Source organism: Bos javanicus, chromosome 14 (assembly GCF_032452875.1).
Source record: "Bos javanicus breed banteng chromosome 14, ARS-OSU_banteng_1.0, whole genome shotgun sequence".
NCBI lineage: Eukaryota > Metazoa > Chordata > Mammalia > Artiodactyla > Bovidae > Bos > Bos javanicus.
In genome coordinates this window covers 80417335-80429236 of record NC_083881.1, presented here as the reverse complement: position 1 = coordinate 80429236, position 11902 = coordinate 80417335, and the positions used below count along the sequence as shown (strand labels likewise).

The 11902-nt window shown below is 41.0% G+C and overlaps 1 long non-coding RNA gene across 1 annotated transcript; it reads left to right on the top strand.

The window, feature by feature from the left end:
* Positions 1-2191: 2191 nt before the first annotated feature.
* On the top strand, positions 2192-8531 carry LOC133260779 (uncharacterized). The gene is made up of 3 exons (XR_009740962.1): positions 2192-3494; positions 3530-3595; positions 6892-8531. It is a non-coding gene; the product is annotated as an uncharacterized LOC133260779 (long non-coding RNA).
* Positions 8532-11902: the final 3371 nt, after the last annotated feature.

The following is an 11902-nucleotide window of genomic DNA, read 5'->3' as shown; positions in this document are numbered from 1 at the left end:
AGCCATGGAACTGAACTGAATCCATCAGCAAGTCATTTGGGTTTCTTTAAATTTGTTAAATTTTCCTTAAACATTTCTATTCAAGAAATAATGTGTGATACTTAAATGTCCAATTGGTTATCTTCCAGGCTTTGTTTTGGTAGACAGTTAAAAAGTTTAGGCCAACTTGTGTGCTGCAGTGTTCTGTGGGGTCTGTTGTGTCTAAGAGGATACTGTTCTTCACAGCTTCTTTTCTCCAGTTTTGAAGATCTCAGTACTGTTAGTGTACTTAGTCACAGTACTCACGTCAAATCCAGGGAGAAGAGACGCCCAGCTCTGCAGGGCAGCATGGCCTGGCTGCCTGGGGAGAGCACGAGGTGCCGTGCGGGTGTAGACGGTGACGGTCTCTGACACCCAGAGGCAGACAGGCTGCGACCTGGGGCCTGGGATGCTTCGCTGCAGCGCTTGCCCTTGGACAAACATCGCCTCACGCAACAGAAGACAAAGAAGCTGTAAATGCATAAAAATAACTGCAAGCATGAGTAGTTGGGGGCAATTATGTTCAAAAAGGCCAAAATACGATTGTCACTTCTGGTGGGCCAGCAGCAAAGGCAGCGTCCCGAGCACGATCCGTGCACCCAGCGCGCGAAAGCAACCGGAGGACGCCCGAGCCGCCCGACTTACTGTCTGCGCTGTCCGCTGTCCGCTGAACCCAAGGTAGGCAAGGCCGAGCTAAGAGGAAGAAAGCGCCAGGGGCCGGAGGAACTGCAGGCGAATTTCTTCCCTCCTACCGGTGCCGCGGCCCTTCCAGCAGACACAACCCGAGTCTGGGGGCTCCTCCAGGCGAAGCTTCTGTAGCGCCGCGCACAGCGCCCCTCACGCAGCCGGCGCCTCGTGCGCGCATGCGCGGCGCTGTAAGGCGCCCGCTCTCACACAACCCCGCGAGGCCCTCGTTTACAGAACATGGCCGGGAGCCTGGCAGGTGCCATCTTGTTGCTTTTCCCACACCACACGGCAGGCTGCACCCACAAATCTGACCCTTTTTGTTCTTGTTTAGTTTCGAAGACCTCTTTGATTTTTTGTGACCTCATGGACTGTGGCCCACCAGGATCCTCTGTCCATGGGATTCTCCAGGCAAGAATCCTGGAGAGGTAGCCATTCCTTTCTCCACAGGGTCTTCCCAACCCAGGGACTGGTCCCGCGTCTCCTGCATTGGCAGGCGGTTCTTTACTGCTGAGCCACGAGGCAAGCCCATAACCTCACCCCTGTTTAACTGAGCAGTCCGCACTCCCGGCCTTGGGGGTGAGCAGGGGCATCTGGTAGTTCTTCTTGCTCCCTTGATGCAGCACGAGTCTCCATAAAGCCTTGCCTGAAGCCGCATCTGGCCTCTTACCAAGTTCAGTCAGTTAAGGAGTCCAAGAGCCCTGATGGGAAAGAAGATTGTCTGGCTCGAATGCGCCTGTGGCAATTTTGCACTGGGTGATTAACAACAAAGGTCCGTCTAGTCAAGGCTATCGTTTTTCCAGTGGTCATGTATGGATGTGAGAGTTGGATTGTGAAGAAAGCTGAGCGCCGAAGACTTGATGCTTTGGAACTGTGGTGTTGGAGAAGAGTCTTGAGAGTCCCTTGGACTGCAAGGAGATCCAACCAGTCCATCCTAAAGGAGACCAGTCCTGGGTGTTCATTGGAAGGACTGATGCTGAAGCTGAAACTCCAGTACTTTGGCCACCTGATGCGAAGAGCTGACTCATTGGAAAAGACCCTAATGCTGGGAGGGATTGGGGGCAGGAGGAGAAGGGGACGACAGAGGATGAGATGGCTGGATGGCATCACCAACTCGATGGACATGGGTTTGGGTAAACTCCGGGAGCTGGTGATGAACAGGGAAGCCTGGCGTGCTGTGATTCATGGGGTCACAAGGAGTCGGACACGACTGAGTGAACTGAACTGAATTTCAACAGAACAGAATTTTTTTTATTTAAAAGTATGGAGGCCTGAATTAAACATATCTAAGTTTGTTTTGACCTCTGTCAAAAAAAAGCAAAAAAAATTACGACATCATTTCAACTATTAGGGTGATTTGCATGCTTTTTTGTCTATAAAATTCTGGTCACTCAATTTTCTCTGTGTGTATACACTATATATAACACTATATTTTTATACATAGTGTTATTAACTTTTCATATCTGTTTGCAACAGTTGCAAAGTCACTTTAGAAAAATTATTTAAATGGCTTATAAATTGATACCCTTTCCTTTTTAAATTCAAAAAAAATTTTCTGTAGGACACTCACAATTTTCAAACACCAGTGTACTTTATTTTTTTACGTTTTAGGAACTATCTTTTCTGTGAAATTGAAATTTGATATTCAGATACATAAGTGGCCAGGACATTTGAAAGAACTAGAGATTATTGCAGAAGTGTCCTTCTAGTGGGGAGGCATTCATACAAAAGACACATTTTTTTATTTAAAAGTTAGAAACCTTGTATTGCTATTTAAATAATTTTCTCACATAATAATTCCTTAAAAATTGTAATTGCTTTAAGTTTTACTACTGATTGTAGTCATTTGTGTGATTGTATCTGTGATTGATGCATTTTAATGTTGCAATTGTCTGGCAATTTTCTATGATTATATCCATGACTGGTGTTCTTTGGGCGCAATTGTGTGGTAATAGTCTGATTATATCGCTATTAAGATTTTTACATAACTTTCTCTCAGGACACATTTGAAGAATAGAGGCTTTATTTCTAAAAGTGTAAGCTCTTCTGAAAAGCAGTCAGTGCCCCTGCTTGGTGAGATTTCTCTGTATCAAGTCAACAGACTGAATGATTTTCAGAAGAAACCCACCAGGTTCATTTTCCATATTATAGTATTGAGAATGTTATTTAGAAATTTATATTGTTCAGTTCAGTTCAGTCGCTCAGTCCTGTCCGACTCTTTTCGACCCCATGAACCACAGCACGCCAGGCCTCCCTGTCCATCCCAACTCCCGTAGTCCACCCAAACCCATGTCCATCGAGTCGATGATACCATCCAACCATCTCATCCTCTGGCATCCCCTTCTCCTCCTGCCCCCAATCCCTCCCAGCATCAGGGTCTTTTCCAATGAGTCAACTCTTCAAATCAGGTGGCCAAAGTATTGGACTTTCAGCCTCAACATCAGTCCTTCCAGTGGACACCCAGGACTGATCTCCTTTAGGATGGACTGGTTGGATCTCCTTGCAGTCCAAGGGACTCTCAAGAGTCTTCTCCAACACTGCAGTTCAAAAGCATCAATTCTTTGGCACTCAGCTTTCTTCACAGTCCAACTCTCACATCCATACATGACCACTGGAAGATGGACTTATTAAAATGAAATCAGGAAAAAAGAAAAAACAAAATAGATCTAATGGCAAAAATGGAAAAGGAGTGGCCAGCATATTTGGGAAAAATCTCACAGAGAACGGCATTGGGAAGGCCCAGGAAAAAAAGAGGAACTCATCAAACGGCACAGAAAGGTCAGCTGATGTAAGTTCTGAGAAGAGTTTCCTGCACCTGGACTTAGAGACAACAAACCTGACGTGCTTGAGAGCAGATTCAGTGATGTCATGGGAACAGAAAACACTTGGAAATGTAAGTAAGAATCAAAGGGCGATAAAGAAAGTTCCTTTGGGAACTAGCTGTGAAAAAAGTAGAAAGATAATATTCATAATATATAGAGAAAAGTAATTTTTGTTTTATCTTTTTAACAAAACAGCAATTATTATACACTGAATGTAAGAAAACAAAAGGATAAAAAATACTGAGCAAAAATGTCTCTTAAGAGGTTCAGGGTTTCATTAAAGTTCAAAGGAAGTATGAAACAGGCAACTCTGGCCTCATATCTTATATCTCACTGAGCTATAGAAGGAGAAGGGGATGACAAAGGATGAGATGGCTGGATGGCATCACCGACTCAATGGACATGAGTTTGATTAAGCTCCAGGAGTTGGTGATGGACAGGGAGGCCTGGCGTGCTGTGGTTCATGGGGTCGCAAAGAGTCGGACACGACTGAGCGACTGAACTGAACTGAGCTATAGAAGAGGGAGGGAAGGTGGTCAATGAAGATAAATTCACTTGTGGTGGGTGAAGGAAGTCGAAGGAATTTCTGCTACTTGGTGACTATACTTGCTGTAGTTTAAGAAAATACATTTCCTCTACAGAGAAAGGGCATGAAGGGCTGTATGGGGGTGAGGACGGAATGAGAACTGGGAGATGTTCGAGGAGACCTGGCCAGTAGAAACGCAGCCGGGGTGTGCTGGTTAGAACATGCAGAAGGATTACTAAACTGAGTTTGCACGGAGGAGCTTTGCTTTGGCACAGACATATGGTGTTTTCCCAGCAGTGGTTAATGGTCTGCATATAAAAGCAGGCCAGCAAACGTCCCGAGTGATTTTCTAATAATGATTGACAGATCCCGTGTAGTAGAAGGCTAAGCAAACAAAGTAATTGTGGGTAGAGTGAGGGACCACAGGATCTGGTTCAAACAGGGATAAAAATGCAGTTACCAGGAGGCTGATGACATAGATGAGACGCCAGAGTTCTGGTATCTGGTGAAATTCAACCATTTGTATAGTGAGACTATGAAAGGAAAATGGCTAACAAGGTAAATATTTTTAATAAGAAAATAAGATTTTTGATTCAAAGGTTTTGGCAAAGTCACAAGAGAATTGATTTTAAGATCAATAGCGTTGTTCATAATTCTTTTAATTAGCTTATTTATTCATTTGAAATGTAAAAGATATCTGAGACATAACTGATTAATTCATTTTAGTGGTTCTCAAGAGTGTCTCTCATTTAAAAAAGTTTTAATTGAAATATAGCTTATTTATAATGTTGTTTTAACAAAATGTATACAGCAAAGTGATTCAGTTGTACAAACATACACACACACACACCACACACACACACATATATATATACACATATACACAAATACATTTATTCTTGGTTTTTACATTCTCCTCCATTATAGGTTATCACAAGATATTGACTTTTGTTCCCTGTGCTATACAGTAGGTCTTTGTTGGTTATTTTATATATAATGTATGCACGCATGCTAAGCCACTTCAGTCATGTCCGACTTTGTGACCCTATGATCTGCAGTCTGCCAGGCTCCTCTGTCCATGGGATTCTCCAGGCAAGAATACTTGAGTGGGTAGACATTTCCTTCTCTAGGGGATCTTCCAGACCCAGGGATTGAACCTGTGTCTCTTATGTCTTCTGCATTGGCAGGCGGGTTCTTTACCAGCTGAGCCACAAGGGAAGCCCAAGAATACTGGAGTGGGTAGCCTATGCCTTCACCAGTGGGTCTTCCTGACCCAGGAATTGAAATGGGTTCTCCTGCTTTGCAGGCAGATTCTTTACCAACTGAGCTATCAGGGAAGCTATCAGGGAGACCCATAATAGTGCATATATTTTAATCTCAAGGCTTCCCTTGTGGCTCAGCTGGTCTAGAATCTGCCTGCAATGCAGGAGACCTGGGTTTGATCCCTGGGTTGGGAAGATCCCCTGGAGAAGGGAAAAGCTACTCACTCCAGAGAATTCCATGGACTGTATAGTCCATGGGGTTGCAAAGAGTTGGACACAACTGAGCAATTTTCACTTTTTTAATCCCAAACTCCTAATTTATCCCTCCTCCCAGCAGTGTCTGTATTTTGAGGGAATTTTCCATTATAGGTTATAATCTCCCAATATCTTTGTATCCACAGTCCCACAAAATGTTTTTTCACTTTGATTAGGTCCCTGTCTCTACTCTGTTTGTAAATGGCTGCCTGTAAAAAAGGGAGATTTCAGCATTTTCTCCCATGTGTTTTTCTCAAGAGTCACAGACCTGCATTGTGTGTTTTCCCCACATCTGAAAAAATATTGTTTCGTGTTTATCCAGTGTTCCTGTTTTTTATGGCGAGAAGGCAAGTCCAGCATCAAGGCGAATTCTATCAAAGTTAGAAGGAGAAAACATTTTTATTTACAGTTTACAATTAAATAATTTCTTGTGTGCTCAGTCACTTCAGTTGTGTTCCACACTATGTGACCGTATGGACTGTAGCCCACCAAACTCCTCTGTCCATGGGATTCTCCAGGCAAGAATACTAGAGTGAATTGCCATGCCTTCTAAGGTATCTTCTGGACTCAGAGATTGAACCCACATCTCCTGAGCATTGCAGGTGGATTCTTTACCCACTAAGCCACATGGGACGCCCAAATAATTGATTGCATGATAGTAAGAGAGCATCTTGGGAATATTCTTTTGATTTTTTAGGATTACTTAAGAAATAATAATAACAATAAATTTAAAAATTATCATACTCTTGGGTTACCTTGTAATTGAACTTTCAACTCCCAATTTGATTTACGGTAAATCACCAAACTGAGATAGGTGAATTCAGATTAAATATCAGGGGCACCTCATCAATAAGTATCAATGAATATTGTGAATAGAAACATTTCAAAAAGATTTATTAGAGTATCTAGATCATGTTCATCTTTATTTTTCCTATTTTAATTTAGGCATTTGTTATTTAAAATGTAATTAATTTATAAATTTTCACATAAATATGCATATATACATTTGTCTGTGCACCGAACTCAGCACACAAAGCACTTGGGTTGCCTGGTGGTTATCAGAACTCTTCTGAACACCTAGCAGCAAGGTATCCAGAGCAGAGAAATAAAGCACATGATGGCTGAGATCCAGGATTTAGGATTGATGAAAATATGAGTGAAGTTTTTCATCTTCTTAAACAAAAGTGAAGGAGATTTCTGGATTAAGGGAATATAACGGGGGGAAGGAGGGAGACAAAAAACCATAGATATAATATTTCTACCCCTAAGTTCCTGCCTTGGAACTCTCTCTGACTGTATCCTCTTTGCCCACACCTGTTCCTAGCAGTGGAGCACGCATTGCAGATGAATAAAAGGAGACTCAGAGGGAGATTGCTGGTTGTCCCAAGACATAAGGCATGTCAAGTATATTTTTATGGAACCGAACTCAAAAACTCATCTGAAAATGACACAGGCATGAGCAAGTATCCCTTCCCATATCCAAAACAGTTTTCATCTCCATCCGGACTGGAAACATGGTAGGCTACCTGAATAATTACACCAGCTCTTCATCCTCAATGCCAACATTCAGTTAATTCCCAGCACTGATAAATTTGATCATCAAACTGTTAATTCAGTCAGATGGAGGTTACAACTTTGTAAGAATGAAGAAAAATTACACTGATTAAGTTTAAAGGGCACTTGTGTCTTATTAATTACTCATTTTAATCTATTTTCCAATGAAGCAAACTTCAGAAAGTATTATGTATGATAAAGTGATTTATTTCCTGAAGTCTTCTCAAAAATTCACTAAACTGGGATAGAAAGTTTGAAATTCAGTAAGAATTTTGTGAAAATTGTTGTGATATATACTGCTACCATGTTCTCTTTGCAAAGACAATAGTATCTAATTTAGATTTCTTTGATTTATTGCAAGAATTGTAAGGTAACAAAGATGCTTAATTTAACAGCTCTGCACTTTTTCTGGTTAAAACTAGAGGAAGCATTAAAAATATAACTGGCCTTCTAATCTAAGATTCATAACACTGGCCTCAGCAAAAAGTGAAATGTATAATTATATTTTTCCCAGGATGTTTACAGTCTTTTTTCCCATTGTCTTGCTTTCGAAAACAATTCTGGGCACCATATTGAAGTATTCAACTTACGCTAGCATTTTATAAACATCTGACATAACAAAAATAATTGTTTTAACATCTGTTTCTTTTCAATTGGAATCCCATGTTTCTAAGATCATCTATAAAATATCACAAGCATGGAGGTGACTCAAATTTATGACTGTTCACTTTGAATTTATATGTTCTTCTAAATACGTTACTGTTTAATGAACACACTTTTAAAATCACATCTAAATCTGAACATTAAGAGAAATTTACCCTTCTTAAGATTGTGCTACCCATTAGACACATTCCAAGTCCCCGCCCTTCTTCAAGAGCCCTCTGCTTTGGTTTCTACTATCCTACACAGACCTGCCCTGCTTCCAGAGTCCTGTTTCGTGCCTCCCTGTGCCGCTCGCACCGTCTCACGTACTCTTCACTTCTGTGTGGGGGTTGGACAACTACTCTTTAAGATCTCTGAGGATGAATGCCTTTTTCTTCTATCTCCCTTCAGCACGGTGTCAGGAATAGAATGTTACAAAAATGCTTGATTATTCTTAGTTGACTCTGAATAACAAAAGGATCTCCTGGAACCTGAGTTACTGGGAAGACCTATGTGGTCTTCAAAGTTGATCGAGGAACCAAATGCAATAATCAAGACCAGTTAGCTGTTATCTCACATCTAAACCCGTTTGAGTAAGTTTTAAGATAATTTACTTAGAAAAGCCATAAATTGTTGAGTTCTGGGATGGTTTGTCCTTAGTGTTAATAGTCCTTACCATAACTGAGGCATGGTGGTCTCCAGGAGGTTCCTCAGGAACCCTTTTGTTACTATTCCTATCTATTGCTCTGTTGTCAATATATATCTCAAACTTTTAACCTGAGATATTTTTCAGTGTGGGGACTGAGATGTAGTCTTATTATAGCACATTATGTTGTCAAAGATAATGAACCACAAAATATCAATATTTATATAGTCTGAATACACACAAAAGAATCAAAAGAAGATAGGAATTTAGAGCAAAAACACAAGAGACTTAGCACCTGCTTTGTCCTTAAGATCTAGATATAGAAATATGTGGGAATCTGCAAATTACCAATAATATTCCTTGATCACTACTCTTTTCAGCTATGTGTTTCATAACTCTCCTAAGAAAAGCATTGGAGGAAACATCTTTGAATACCCAATTGCTTTTTGTTATATTCAGCTGAATATATGTGGTTAAATTTTGCAGATACAATCTTGATAAATTTATTATGCACACAAAGAACAAGGCAATATTTTATCTCTAAATTCTAAACCCAAAGATTCTCTCTGTGGGTTTTGTTTAGTTGATGGTTTCTTTTGAAAAGGAGCAGAAAAGACATTGACCAGTCAATCTGATAATGGAGTTTAAAGATTTCTTCATTCTAGGATAACTGTTCTTTTCTCAGAATTAATTTCTCCAGCCCAATAGTAAGAAAAGCCTCTCCTTTGCTCCTTGCCAAGGAATATTTTCAACTGGAATAGTTCAGTCTATTTCTTCTTTGTAAATGTCTTGAAAATATCTGTCTTATGGAACACCACGTTCCCTGAAAATATCTGTCTTATGGAACACCATTTTCCCTGACAGAGAGCACAGTTCCTGCACTTGATGAATGACCTATTGACTCGAGAAATGCTTTGTTTTCTGGAGAATCTGAACTCATAAGGCAATCAGAAAATTACATTTAAATGGAATTCCACAGCAATATAACCTTCTTCATTCTGTGCAAACACTTGTGGAGTTTGGTTTCCATGGTTACTTGTTATGAGTCCTCTGTTCTCTGGTTCTGTGCAGAGCTGGACGAGAGATCAAGCTTAGTGTCATCATAGTGAGGCAGAAACCGAAAATAATTCTTTAGCTGATGGCCATGCAGCAGTTTAGAACACATACAATTTTAACATTATAATTATTACAAAATACCTTTGGCACTTCTTGCCTTCATTCCTAACCTGCGATAGAAATAAGAATAAGAAAGACACAATAGTATAACCTTATTGATTATCTGTCTGCTATGTTTGACTAAAACACTGTACTCCTTTACAAGGTTGGAATTTTCAGAAAGCATAGAATAAAGTACAATATTATAGTTTGTGTCTATGCATATTTGTGTGTATTAAAAAAATACTAGTTTGCAAGTAAGTGATTTTACCTAAGATAAACCTAACAAATAGAAAAGCTGTTCCCAGGATTTTATATTCAAGGGTAGCTCTGATCCATCTTATTTATGGAAATTATTTAATTTATCTTGTGAAGCAATGATATGATATTGATTTTGAATACTGGTTCGAAAACCCAAACTATACCTTGGAAATTATGTTTTGGCTGTGTATGTGCTATCTGTGTAAAGTTAAAATGGTTTGATATGTCTTTAGTGTAATTTGGCATCTGAACAGTAATCACGATGTGATTGTTATCTCCAGATCACTTCCCAAAATGTCAGGTGTCCGGAGCTGGCGTGAGGAGCTCCACCCGTGGCAAAGGTCATGAGGAAGGAGGCTCGACATACGCAAAGGCGGGATCGAGCCTCAGGAGTCCCCCTGGGTATTCTCGAGCATCTACCCCCCAAACCAGAGTCTGCTTACTTTACTGCTTTGTGCTCTCACCTCTGACTTTACTGGGGGCTGTTCCCCACCACCATCTCGCTCTCTCTGATAGAGTTAACTTACAGCTCCAGCTAATAAGTTCCTGGGCATTAGGAGTGTTTAAATCCAAATCCCTCAGATAGCTCTCTAACTCGCCTGACAAGTTTACCCGGACTCCTACAGCTATACATACGATTGTTTACAGTCTCTCAGCTGTGAGAGGCACAGGAAGCTTAAGATATTCAAATAGCTTAGAGCCTCTCAGAGAGTTAGAAACTGTCAAAATAAAACTAGTAAAAGATTTCATTGATGAGCCAATGCTTGCTGCCAAGTTTCCACATCCCCTGAATTGTATCCTTGAATGTGTATTAATTAATATCCTAGGTATGTAGAAAAAATAAGTAGTGGCCTTGGTGTTAGCAACTTTAGACCCTTAAGGTAATAAATTCTTTCCTTTGTTGTGAACCCACTGCACCTCTGCCCTATAGGAATGCAACTTTATCTAACACCTCCGGAGGATGGCCCCAAACCTTAAAATAATTACTCAGAGAAAATAAGTCTTACGGTTGACAAACCTTTGTCAAGAGTCATAAAATGTTAGTAGGCCTTCTGGCCAAAAGATGATGTAAATCACCTAAACCATTTGTATATGATAAATTTGCAGGAAAGAAACCCTGGTTTTGATAAGGATCAAAGACTGTCGACTTTGCGTGGTTTCATGCCCCCTATTATCCTCTATGTACAACTTATGGTATAAAAGCCCCTGTTGAAAATAAAGCTACGGGCCTTGCTCACCAAAGATTGGTCTCCCCATGTCATTCTTTCTTTTCACATTCCGGCTGAGTCTCCAGCTGGAGCATGGAGGTCCTCTGCGACCATTTATTTGCCTGGACTTCTAAGACCCACTCATGCAGGTGCCTAAGGTGGGGTACCTTCCGCTATTCGAGAGGGCGCCTTCGGCCTCCGTGGTCAGAGCTAACCTGATGTCACAGGTTATATTGATTTTCCGCGTAAACCAAGCTGCTGCTGCTGCTGCTAAGTTGCTTCAGTCGTGTCCGACTCTGTGGGACCCCATAGACGGCAGCCCATCAGGCTCCCCCATCCCTGGGATTCTCCAGGCAAGAACATTGGAGTGGGTTGCCATTTCCTTTTCCAATGCATGAAAGTGAAAAGTGAAAGTGAAGTCGCTCAGTCGTGTCCGACTCTTAACGGTCCGACCCCCTGGTAGGATTGCAGCCTACCAGGCTCCTCCGTCCATGGGATTTTCTAGGCAAGAGTACTGGAGTGGGGTGCCATTGCCTTCTCTGGTAAACCAAGCTACTTAGCCTTTTTTCTCTGCTGAATTTTCCTGCTGAGCTATCCTCATTCTATTACTCTTTATATCTTTGATGAATATTTAAATTAATCACCGACGCCGTCTTCCCTTCGAATACCCTGGATCAGCCGGGGCTGGACCTCGGCAGTCAGGATTGTCACACAGAAATGGGGCAGATGGAACTGATGATGGTACTCTTTGACAATAAATCTTTGATGGGTAATCTAAACAGGAGACAATTCAAGAAACAGCCGTATCCCTTATCATTATGACCTGCTGGACAAGATAAATATAACCTGTTATTTAACTATTATCTTCT